At 42.6% G+C, this 13,099-nt stretch overlaps 1 non-coding gene across 1 annotated transcript; it reads left to right on the top strand.

The window, feature by feature from the left end:
• Positions 1-2,384: 2,384 nt before the first annotated feature.
• LOC136511385 (small nucleolar RNA R71) lies at positions 2,385-2,491 on the top strand. The gene has a single exon (XR_010772690.1). It is a non-coding gene; the product is annotated as a small nucleolar RNA R71 (small nucleolar RNA).
• The last annotated feature ends 10,608 nt before the right edge of the window (positions 2,492-13,099 follow it).

Raw genomic sequence — 13,099 nt, 5'->3', positions numbered from 1 at the left:
TCCTCTCTTAATTTGGACAACACTACCACTCTTAAACTCTATTTTCTTGCTCAAAATTCAGCAGCACCTCTTCCACTCTTTCTCAAGATTTTAGCACTACTCTCACACTCAAACTTTCCCACACTCTTTCTTACTCCGACACTTCTCTATTCAAGAGAATTTTAACTATGAAATTTGAAACTGGATTTTTGAACTTGGAATGGTGAAATGCAGTATGTGTGAGTGAGTTGAGTAGCCAAGAGAAGTGGTATTTATAGAGGGGAGAGGGGGAGGCCGCCTGGCCTAGTGGTGGAGCCAGCCGGCCCCACAAGGTGGCCTTCCTAATGCTTCCTTTGCTTCGTGGTTAAGTAGGTGAAGTGCTCCTTTTGGTGGAAAATATCATCTGGATGGTGCAGAGTGAGGGTGCTGGAGATATGGATGTGATGGTGGTGGGCCCCATGTGTTTGTGGATACCGGTAACTGTATTTCTACCGTATACATGTATAAACATGCAATGCAAAAATACTTTTGTGATACTATGAAATATAAGAAGATGAATGATGGTATTTTTATATTTTTATGCCTCCATGGTAAATATTTCTTATGGGGTTTTTAGGTTTCGTAAAAATTATTTATATGGGGCTTGAATTTTTAATATGCCATGATGAGAATTGTTTATTTCATTTTTCTATTGCAAGTTTTAAGAAATAAATATGCCAAAGTAAAAATATAATGCGAAAAGAAAATATGGAAAACTACCGAGTTACTTCCTAGCGAGGGTTTGGAATTTTAAGTCCACCGAACCAGACTTCTTCATTCGGTTTTATTCTTCAGGTGTTTTCATTGGTCCCAAAGATGGAGACCTTGATACTTGCTTCTCAAGACACTCCAAATTGGAGCATTGTTCTGGTTTTGGCTTGAAAGCGAACAACTCTTCCTTTCCGTTAATATGGAATTTAATTTCTCTGGCTCTGACATCAATGTGTGCATTCGTAGTACTTAGGAAGGGTCTCCCAAGTATAAGGGGTGTCTTCATGTCCTCTTGCATGTCATGTACCACAAAATCTATAGGAACAAAAAAGTTTTGTATTTTTATCGGAATATTCTCAATGATTCCTACAGGGTAGCAGACCAATTGGTCGGCTAGTTGCAAACACATTGATGTTGGTATGAGTTTTGAATGGTTGAGCTTATCGAAGACCTTCTTGGGCATGACACTAACACTTGCTCCAAGATCGCATAACGCATTCTCAAAGTTTTGGATCCTGATCGAACAGTCAATAGTGGGGCATCCTGGATCCTTCTTCTTGATTGGTGAAGTGTTTAGGATGGCCACACTACACTCCTCCATTAGCTTGATTACCTCAGTGGTGGGCAGAGGTCTTTTATTGTTGAGGATGTCCCTAAGATACTTTAGGTAGGTAGGTACCTGTATGGCATCTAGCATCAGGATATTGATATATAACTTTTGAATTACCTCTACAAACTTACCAAACTACTCATCCATTTTGGCTTTCCGATTTCTGCGTGGAAACGGTAGGAGGGTCGTGTCATGAAAATTTGTTGTAACTCTCGCTCTTGTGGCCCAACTTCTTCAAATTCATCGTTTCTCTTCTCCTCCTCCTGCACTACCACTGGTGTCTTACCTATCCTTGTCGGATATGGTGGATCACGAGTAGACTTGTGACCTCTTGTGGTTATGGTGTTGACCTTTTCAAGGTTAGTGGCAAAAGGCATAGCAGCAACCAACTGGGCTAATTGTGATTCTATCTTTTTATTATAGCTAAGTTATTTTTTTATGGCGCAAGAAAAACTATCCATTTTAGTATTTATATTTTCTAGAACCTTGTCATTAAAAGCAAGCTTTTTAGAAATACTCTCATTAATCCTAGCTTGTTCTAAGATTAAGTCTCTTAAGGATGGTTGCTTAGGATTAGAAGAATTGTAGTAATTACCTGGATACTTACCTTGGTAAGTTGACCATTGTTGTTGTTTCCATCCTTTTCTCTATTATTGTGGAGCCAAGTTATTGATGACGATGTTTGCATCTTCTTGATATTTAGGAAATTCAATCCTCAAATACTCTCCACATGTCTTTTGAGCATTAAAAGCAACTTGAATGGCCTAATGATCTTTCTTTTAATTGTCTCGTTGTTCGAGCCAATTCAACAATACGTCCATCTTGGTTGATAGTGCACACACCTCTTCTAGTACTTCTTCACTCTTATTGCATGATTGAATATTGCATGATGACCAGCCTTGATTAGAGGTTATCTTCTCCATAAGAGTTTTAGCTTTTCCAAGGGTGAGTGACATAAATGATCCTCTAGTAGTGGCATCGAGTTGTTCATGAGCTTTCTGAGTTAATCCATGGTAAAAACTTTGCATGAGCAACCAATCTTCCATTCCATGATGAGGGCAATCTAAAACATATTTTTGAAAACATTTCCATTCTTCTAGAATGGTCTCTCCTTTCTGCTGTTGGAAGTTTGAAATCTTTCCTCTTAAGGCATTGTCTTGCCTACAGGGAAAAACTTTTCTAGGAAGGCGTTTTAACACTTTGCCCATATATTGATGTTATCCTTGTTGGTGTAGAACCACTACTTCGCCCATCCCACTAGTGAGAATGGAAATAAGCGAAGTAGTATGATGTCTTGAGCAACATCCTTGATGACAACCATGCCACTTATCTCTAGAAAATCTTGAAGATGAGCACTAGAATCTTCATGTGTCTTTCCACTGAATGGGGTAGCATGCACCATGTTAATGAGGCTTGGCTTGAGCTCAAACTCAAGGTTGGTAGTTCTAAGTATTGGTCCAGTGCGAATGTTTTCAGTGCTTGGAGCAGAGAACTCACATAGGGTCTTGTCAGCCATAGCTTCAGAAACTGGTGTTGAGCTTCCTCTTGATTTGGTTGATTCTAATGGATGGAAATTATTGGTAAATAACAACCAATCCTATAATACCCTATATAGGATATGAACAAAGATAAACAAGGGTAAGCCTACTAAAGTAGAGGTGTTATGATTTTATCAATAAGTATTTATTTGGTCAATTCTCTTAGCCATGTGCCCCTCCCCGGCAACGGTGCCAGAAATGCTTGTTGACATTTCTTAGCATCACCCTTAACTAAGTTTTCATCCCTAGCATGATGCTAGAAATGCGTTGTTGGTAAGTATGAGAACACTTGTAAATTATATATATAAGGTATCCGCAAGCGCATAGATAATATACCATTGTAGCATTTCACCCGAGAGTATACCGAGTATCGTTATTTATATTTTATCCACAGGGAGGAGCTATGGGGTTGTGATGGCACAAAAATATTGATAAATATGTATACTTATGATAAAACCACTCTCATGCTATGGTAGGGGTAAGTCAAGTGATAAATAAATGATAAGTGTAAGGTAATGATGGCATTCCAGAGATAGAAATAGATACTCATAAAATGAGATTCGTTAAGAGCAAAAGATTCCTAAGTCATTACTTATCTACTAAGTCTTTTGTACACCCAAGTATATACACTCTCATCTATAGTATAACTAACTTTGGATCTATGCATAAGGAACATTACTAAGGAAGATTAAGAACAAAGCTTGTCTTCCTTCGCAATCACATTCTACGTGCTCTACAAATGGAGAGTGGACTACAAAGGACTCAATGGAAGTGTCACATTCGTGATCTACCACTTGACCTAGAGTGCAAAATGCATTCACAGGCAAACAATATCTAAGCACCATGCTTATATAATGTCGACCACTTAACTCCCTCGAGAACTAAGCTAAGAGCTTTGCGAACATATGCATATATTCAACATCAATCATAACTATATCAAGCATACTACTAGAGCAAACTAGAAAGATAATAAATAGCAACATAATATTGAAGTAGCACAAAGTCTTAAATAAAAAGAAATATAATGACAATACCGTCCTCAAGACGGCAGATCTGGAATCTTGAGCAGTAGCCCAAACTCTACTTGAACCTTGCAAGCTAGCCTATACTAGAACTTTGAAGAATTGGAACTCTATTCTCTTCTCTCTAGAAACCCTAATTTCTAGTCTACTCTTGACTTATGGCAGCATGTTCTGGAGGGGGGGCAGGAGCTAGTTATATAGGCTGGAGCATCAATATTGAGCCCTTAGATCAAACAGACTTGAAACAATGGTGTAGATGCAATCTAGGAGGGGGTGGAAGAACTGATGTCGAAGCAGAGCATGACAGGTGGGCCTAGGGGGCCAGGCGGCCTATAGGTGGGGCCCCTCCTGCCCTCTACTTCAGTGGCGTGTCTTCTGGTGTCCTTTGGAACCTTCTAAAGCAGTTTTCATGATGGATAAGCGTGATTTAATTTGTTGTTTTGATCCCCCTTGATGATTTACTGGATAAACCCTGTTGAACACACAGATTCACCAAAACTCATGGAAATTGTCAATTTAAACACCTATGTCTATGTTTGTGATCCTTTTCATGCATTTATTCATGTTATGTTGATAGTTTATGATGGATGATAACTACCGTCAACATAGCTCTCATGGTCAAGAAGCAGATCACATCCCTTGACTATGAGGGTTGCAAGATGGAAGGTAGAGAACCTCATTGAGGGTGAAGTTTTGCGATGTGCTGCGTCGTTCTTTAGATTCCATAATCTTTATACCTCGAAGGATCTATTGCTTTATATGTGCAAACCGCTGTATGATACAGATTTGTTATCGCGTAAACCTCAATGGAAAATATGTAAAGTACTACCTAAGTATTTAATTTGGGTCAAATCTTGATAGCCGAGTCTCATCGGCTCAAAATAGCTGACACCTAGAGTATCACGTTTAGAACAAAAAATAACAATAAAAGACATAGTATCAAAAGTGATATTCAAATAGTAGATTATTTACTTATAACTTATAAGACCCTAGATATAATCTATGGTCCTAAGAAAACATTGTTTACAACATCTTGTGCATGGATGGTCACTGCAATGGCCTTGGCAGCATTAGTGAAGTCTCCAATCAGGTCCTCTTGTCTTCCAGCCGATCAACGTTTGGAAAACTAGGTTCTAGGTGATGGAGCTCATGCCCTGAACGCAAGTGCACTGCAGCAAGAGCAGCTCCAGCACCATAGCGGACGCCATGAGTTGCCACTTCTCTAGCATGAACCAAGATATCCTATAGACGATCTTCAAGAGAAACACCCATGGCGTTGACTGCTGCAACTGCGCCAAGTGCTGCACGTCAGAGGGTCTCATGGCAATTCTCTAGGTCGATCTCCCAGTGACGAGCCACCTTGATCTCGCGACAAGAAGCAGCCAATTGTTCCTCAAGATCTAATGAAAATGAAGGGTTATCGGATAAAGTTGCGAATATAAAAGCAAAGAATCTTCAAAGAAAATTTACCTGCTGCCCTAGCATGAGCTTCATCAGCCCTCATCTGAGCAACATTGGTCTCTTCTTCAGATGCAGAGGGGGCTATTTTAACGGCATCGAGACATTGCTCGAGCTGACCTACCTCAAGTGTGGCTTTAGAATATAGTTTTCTAGCCTCCCTCCTTTCACGGATAAGATTCTGGATATCCTAACTCGACTTAGAGGATGAAGATGAAGATACCATGGACCCAGCAAGATGTACAATCCATTGTTGTCCAACCACCATCAGAGTTGGCCGATGTACCACAGCATGAGAGGTAGCCCTGCATATTCAAAGGATTAATGCAAGGTGGCCATAGAGATAAGAAATCATTCCCTCTCACCCTAGGCAATGAAGAGGGACACGAAGGCAGATCCATGGCTTCTGGAGTTTCCTCCCTTGGACGCTTGCCATGAGCCATTGTTCAGAAGAAGACTAGAAGGAGAAAATGAAGAAGAAAAGATATGTGTCATAGCACAACAAATGAACACAAGCAGTATTCCTTCTACTCCGCCTTGCCTCCAAATTTTTATAGCCCTAGGGGACAGTGGGTTCATTGAAAATTTGGGGGCATGTGTTCACACCAAAATTTATTTCAAAATTTGGGGGCATGTGTTCACACCAAAATCTTGGAAGATGCACAGGAAGCCCAAAACTAAGGGAAGCGTGTGTGAGTGTTGAATGTCGTACCAACTTCCAACACCGTCCCCACCACTTATTACGGTGGGAACCATTGTATACCTTGTCTTCCCTGATGCGTGCTCCCTAGATAACGCATCTTAACTACACTGAGTCTGGGTGCATCTTCATGGCTGGTGTATTTAAGTGAGTGAGTGTTGAATGTCCCAACTTTGATTCCAATACCATCCCCACTACTTATTATACTAGGAACCATCGTATACCTCGTCTTCCCTGATGCGTGCTCCATAGATCATGCATCTTAACTACACTGAGTCTGGGTGCATCTTCAACGCTAGCCTATTTAAGACAGCTTTGGGTGCACTGAGTCTCTTGCCCCTCCCCTCCCTCCAAATCCCTTAGCATTAGACTAAGAGAGTAGCAACTCTTTTTGTCCATCATGGTTCATGGCATACTTCGACGGCTCTGCCATTGCTGGGAGAAGGCTTTCAAGATCAGGTTCTATAGTGGCCTACTGGTGGCCATTCATCTTAGGTGTTAAACAAAGTTCCACGAAGAGATGGGGAAGAACAATACCATCTTCGGTGGCCCGAGTCACCGATGACAAGGTAGCTAGGCTCGTTGATGGTCGGTTTTGTAACCGCGTCTATTGTTATTGTAGAGATTAGTACCTTTATTATGCAACATCAGCTAACGAACTTTGTCATGTTAGTGTCCATTGTTATTGTAAAAAGTACATTGTGTGTTTAGTAAGCTACTAAGGCCTAGCTGAATTAGGATCAACATTGTACAATTATGTCACCGTCGGATATAAGTGTCGTTGAAAAAATTGTATCACCGCCGCTATTCGCCATTAGGTGCTAACATCTTATTGCTGTAACCTGCAAAAATAATGTTCATAATATTTTGTTCCTTTCCAACATTCAATTTCCATATGACACGCCAGTCGTTAGGTGCTACGTACCATCTTCTTTAAGACCCAATCACCACTGTCGGTAGCCTTCACTGCCGACATCGTCAAAATTTGCAAGCCAGGGCGAGACTCCCACGTGTTTTTAGATTTTTTGGCATGTTTGTAGTAGCTTACAAAGACCGCTACCCACCCAGCCACCACCCTATTCGTCTCCTCCTCAAGTGCTGCTATTCCTCACCTACTCATCGGTGTGCAAGCCACCACTCACCGCTGACAAGCTAGTGCTCCACATCGGTATGCCTCACCGACACGCCTGCATAGATCCACTGGTGACCAGGCTGGTACTCATCAATGCCATGGCCGCTCGAGCTCACTGCCACAAGGTCCAAAGGCAAGGGTAATGCTTTCTCGCACTTCCCTTATCCATGATTCTTGGCTTTTTATTCCCCTCTTATCTCATCTAAGTATGAATCAAGCTTCCATCTGATCATTATGGAGCTCATGAGCACATCCCCATAGGTGCTCCTACTCTGATTCAGGTGACAACAGTGCCGCTTCCATTGCTGGCCCTGCTGCACCACATCCTAGTGAAGATGAAGGAGGAGGCCACCAACAACAGGAACAAAGTAGACATCCTCATAGACCCGCCTCACCACCCGCATCTTGTGTAGCTGCAAGTGTGTGTCGCTCCTGGTACTACCTCATCTCTGAATCCGAGCACCGCAAGGAGCTGCCCTAGTTTGTCGTCAGATTCATGTATGGCAACTGGAAAGGCAAACATTGATTCGCCAGCTTCACTAGTGAATACCCCTCCTTTTCCTTCTTGCCCTTCCTCATTCAGGATTTAGTCATCTCCGATTGCTATAGAGGCCTCTTCCTCTGCTAGTGGGTTGGGCTTTGCTATATTGTCTGCAATCCGGTGACTAGCAAATCAGTTGTACTATCGCATAGCAGCCTTTGTTATGGTTCAACTCACTTGGGGTTTGATTCCACAATCTCCACGCACTTCCATGTGGTAGAACTGTGGGCAAGGTCACCTAGGGTGTTAGTTGTTAGCATCTACTCATCCAAAACTAGAGCATGGATGTGTAAAGAATCTGAATAGGGAGAGGATATTCTAGTATGCAAAATTTTAGGAATTGTGTTTCTTAATGGTTTTATGCACATGCTGGAGGTGTCCCACATAGTTGCTATCAATATGGAGGGAAAGACATAGAGGAAAATTCTTAGGCCACCAGGTCCTGCATTGTCCATCCATGGAGATTAGGGTCAATTGTGTCTATGTATTGCTAATATTTTCAATACGTCTGACCTTTCAATCTGGATCCTTGAAGACTATGGTACTAGTAAATGGACATTGAAGCATATGGTGAACACGCTGTAGCTATTTGGACTGAACAATATTAGACTCGATTCCAAGGCTACCAATGTGGACTATAGAGTGATTGTAGTTCACCTAGAATGGAATTTGATTTTCCTTGTTGGGGAGGATAGAACACTTATGGCATATGACATGAGCCATAGAATAGTTCATGTCCTCCCTACCTAGGTAGTCCACTATCCTAAAAGTACCTAGAGTATTTATTTGAACAGACCTCACCATCTGCCTTATGTTCCCTTATTCATGGAGTCATTAGCAGAGCAGTAAAGGTGCATATGTTGTATTTTATTGTTAGGACATGTCTTTATTCAGGTAGGGAGTTGTTTTGAGTCTATATATAGTCCAATTTTGGCTTGGTAACTAAGCCAATGGTATGTTAAATATTATTAATTCTGTTGGTTTGTATTGTGCAGGTTTTGGAGTATTAGTGCTTTTGAACAATTTTCTTGCAATGGCTATGGGAGGAAGAAGAGGGGTTCTATGCTGCATTGGCTGCCAAGCTGATCAAGGAGTGTCAATCTTAAGGAGCAGAGCACATCTACCTTATGTAAGTCTATAGAGAGCAGAACCTTTATTATGCTATCTATGTACCGCTTGTGTTAATTCATCAGTTGACACAGTTGTTATGTTAGTGTCGAGCATTGTTATTATAACAAGTACTCTTCATTGTAGACATGATGAATGATGTGCAATGATTATATCTGTATGGTGTGTGTTCAGTAAGTTATTAAGGCCTAGCTGAATTAGTAAATAAATTGTGAAAACCGGATGCAATTCTATCACTGTCGGATGAAAGGGCCGTTGGTTGTTTTGTCATCACCATCGCACCACTCGCCTTTGGTGAAGTAGACGGCCATCACCACCGCTATTCGTCCATTATGGTCGGGTTCAATAGTGCATCACCACCGAATCGTTTAGTAACTCGACACCGACTAAAGGATCATCACGAGCGGATCATACTACAACGTGACGGTGACCATGCCCTATGACCAAATGGTTCATACGCTAAAGTGACGGTGATGTTCGCCTCAACACAGGTGGGTCATGCTCCAATGTGATGGAATAAGGATTTGATCACGGACGGATCATAAGCCATGCAGTGGTGTTAGTGCATACCCACACACGTGGGTCGTGTTTCAATGCGATGAAAGTAAGGACCTTATCATGGATGGATGATAAGCCAATACGGTAGTGTAGTGTACACTCTAGTCGGTCTCAGATACCGACGGTAATGGTTATGAGTATCACTGCCGACAGCTTACTACCGAGGCTAAAATTGGACTACAATGTGGGTTACAAAGTGGCTATGAAAGGTATGAGTGTAGTACTGATACCAAATCATCAAAACAAATAATAATAATATTGGCTCGAATGTGGCCAAGTCAAGGGGCTTAACATGGAGGATCACATAGCAACTATGCCAACCGGACCATGGAAGATCTGCATCCGTGTCTTCTCCTTGCCAACATTGGCCTCCTAGTAGAAATTATACTTCAATCTAACGAGGTCTGATATCAAGTCTACCCATATAGACATGTGGTTGTATGTAATATTTCACTAGGCGAGAGGGACTATGAATAGGTCCTCATGTGACCGAGGCGAGTATCTCCCAACAAGAACCCTCACTAGGCAAACCTGCCAAGGTAACTTGTACCACACAAATTGTCCTTCACTCGCCCCCTATTGGAGTTTAGTCTAGTTTTACCAATTTTAGGTTCCATAATTATTATCCTCAAATTCATAAAGCTCATATCATATCATGGTAACTATTTACCATATCATCATTATTCATATTATCATAGTCAAGCTCATAATTTATTATAATTTCATTAATTCACAATGAGGATTTAAGTGTTATTAGTTTAGTTTATTAATTGGTGCAGAAGAAGGGTGGAGGGTTTATGGTGGAGGCTATCAAAATGTAGTGGTGGTGGTAGGGAGGTGGTTAAGGGATGGCATGTAAGGTGGAGAGTCAGGGGTATGTGGGTGTTAGGACTTGCCTCCAATCACTGACAATTATATTCTCGTCCAATTCCTATATCTTCTGTTCCTATCTTTTGGACTCCATCGGGTTCTGTTCGCGTCTTCTATCCTACACGGTCTAGCATCGACAGGCAAGAAACAAAAACAAGGAAAATAATAAGCATAAACAATCAAGTGAAGGAAAACAATCCTAGGTGGGTTGGTCCTATTGGGTTATTGGTTGTTATCTATGGTTATCATTATTATGTCATTTTGAAGTAAAGTCTGGATGAAGGAATTTCATCCATAAGGTATGGCTCCTATGGGTTAGGTTAAGGGGGGTGGTTAGTCTGATGGAAAACCAAACCACATTATTATATTTTACTATTATGTGAACCTAAAAGAGAAAGCCTGACCAAGTCATTATAGATAACTTGTCTAACTTCTATAGGTCCACCGGGGTTAGTGACACATACGCACATGCATATGTATGTGCCTCGGGTTAGTTAGGTTAGAGAAAGGGCGGAAGATAAAGTTAGCCATACATAGGCGTATACTCGTGTATCGGGCATATCCATGTATGTTTAGGTATCTATTCATTTTAGGTGACTGGGTATGGATATATTTTTGATTATGTGTCATGGTACAAATGCATACGCGAATATACGGGGTTAACTACTACTATGGTGATGGCTACCACTACGGCTAGTATTTAAATTAAATACAAGAAAGGAAAGCAATCAAACTAGAATTTAAATGGGCACCAAATAATAGAACAAAAGGAATGAGTAAGTAGATCTTGATTTTAGAAGAATTTTGATGGTGGAATCAAGTAATTTGGAGTTAGGGTGGAAAAGATATGAGTTATTGAAGATTTAATATGAAAAAGATATGTGGAATATAAGCTTGGGAATTATTTTTGGAAATTAGATAAATGAAGATGAGATGGAAATTATTGGGTAGGATCTAAAGTGTACCTAGTTTATTTAGGAATTTTTTGGGAATTTTTCTATGCATGGAAATGGGTTTTGTAGCCTTTTGTGTACACTGCTTGGGTGTACACAGCAATTTCCCTCGGGTTCAGTGGCCGACGTGCGGGGCCAGCACGGCGGGGTTAGCTTGGTCGCACGATGCTGTGCGTTGGGTGCAGCACTGTGTTGTGGACTCGCTCCTCTCTCTCTCTGAGTTCATGTGAACTGGGTCCATGGGTGAAGAGAAGAGGGGAGGGAGACGCCGTTTGGCTCTGGGGCCACGTAATAGAGGTAGACAGAGGGAGACAGAGGGGGACGGAGGTGGGATGGCAGCGAGACAGCATGGTAAGGAAGGAGAGCAGTGGCCCTGGGCTTGCTAGAATTGACATCACCGGCAGTGTCCTTGGCCAGAGTTTGATACGATGGAGTGGCCGGTGCTCTCGAGACTATTTTGCAGCTTCTGGGGTAGTGGATGGTGATGGTGGGTGTGCAGAGTGGCAGCGGCAGCTTGCCAAAGCAGCAGTGGCAGTGTGGTGATGGGCTTAGGCTTGTGTGGGGCATTTGGGCATCCATTGGTGCAGGTGGCACGACAGTGGTAGGTATGCATAGTGTGCGTAGTGCTTGCAGCGAGGCCCTATCATGGCTCACCAACGATGGGCAATCACGAGGGTGGCACGGCGGTGGGTGCTCTACATGGCCAGAGTATCACAGAGGGCTAGGGTAGACTAGGAGTGGTGGAGGAGGTAGAGAATGGGTTGGCGAGCGTCCTAACTAACCTAATCGGGCTATGGTGCATTGGAGGAGGGAGGCGAGCAGAGCTTGATTTCATGGCGGCCAGATTGGGGAAACCAAGTTAGAGCTTGGAAGAAGGGGAGGGAGTGGAGAATAGGAGGGAGATACTGTGTTCTAGACCTACATGGAGCTTGCTATGGTGATGGTTGAAGCCAGGGAGCACTTGTCGGGCCTATTTATAGGCGGCGGAGGTCGGTTCGCCGATGAGATATTTCTTGCCGCGCATCTAGGTTTCGTGGGTGCCAATCCTTCATTGAAGCTCGTGTCCAAGCTACAAAGGCAGTGGTGCAAAGTGCATGCTTATCTGTTGCTCGGTTGGGGTGAGTTGGAGCCAAAGCGTAGCCATGGCGGCATGGCTAGCTTGCTTGAGTGTTGTCGTGTGGCGGAGTGAATAAGGGCGGCAAGGTCTCGTGGGTCCACAGTGTCCTTGTGCTTATCCGCTTCGCTAGGCTAAGGCGGTAACAGTAAGCCCGAGGAGACGAAGGTCGACGGCGTGGGTGATGCGGTATTCTCGTCGTTCACCTAGAGGTAGATGACTATGCTGACGAGCAGGGCCATGGTGTCAATGGCATGGAGAAGAGGGAAGGAAGGCGGGCTATGTCCTGCTGGGCGGTGCTGAGTGAGTGAGTTGGCCCATCATGGGAAGCAGAGGCGAAAGAGGCGAGAGCATGCGCGTGGGCTCGGGCTGGCGATGGCCCAGTGCAGGAGAGGCGGGGAGGAGATGGGCTTTGGCCATGGGCCAGAAGGAGGGAGGGATGGAGAATGAGCCTGAGGTGCCTTTCCCATTTATAAATTCCCTTTTCAAATTGCAGTAAATAAACTATGCACATTTGAATGAATTTCAAGTGGATTTCAAGGTAATTTGATGGGTGGGTGTTTGGGGTAATTCAAGGGGAGGTCAAGGAATGTTATGCAAGGAAAATGTCAAGGAGATTATGTAGTGCCAAATAAATTATAGACCAAACAATTCATACAAGCATAAAATCACAAGCATTTAACATTCAAGCACTCAAGCAATTTCAACAATCTATCCTAAATGCATATGGTGGATTTTTATGCAAG

This window comes from Miscanthus floridulus, chromosome 1 (genome assembly GCF_019320115.1).
Source record: "Miscanthus floridulus cultivar M001 chromosome 1, ASM1932011v1, whole genome shotgun sequence".
NCBI lineage: Eukaryota > Viridiplantae > Streptophyta > Magnoliopsida > Poales > Poaceae > Miscanthus > Miscanthus floridulus.
This window is presented reverse-complemented; position numbering and strand designations above follow the sequence as displayed.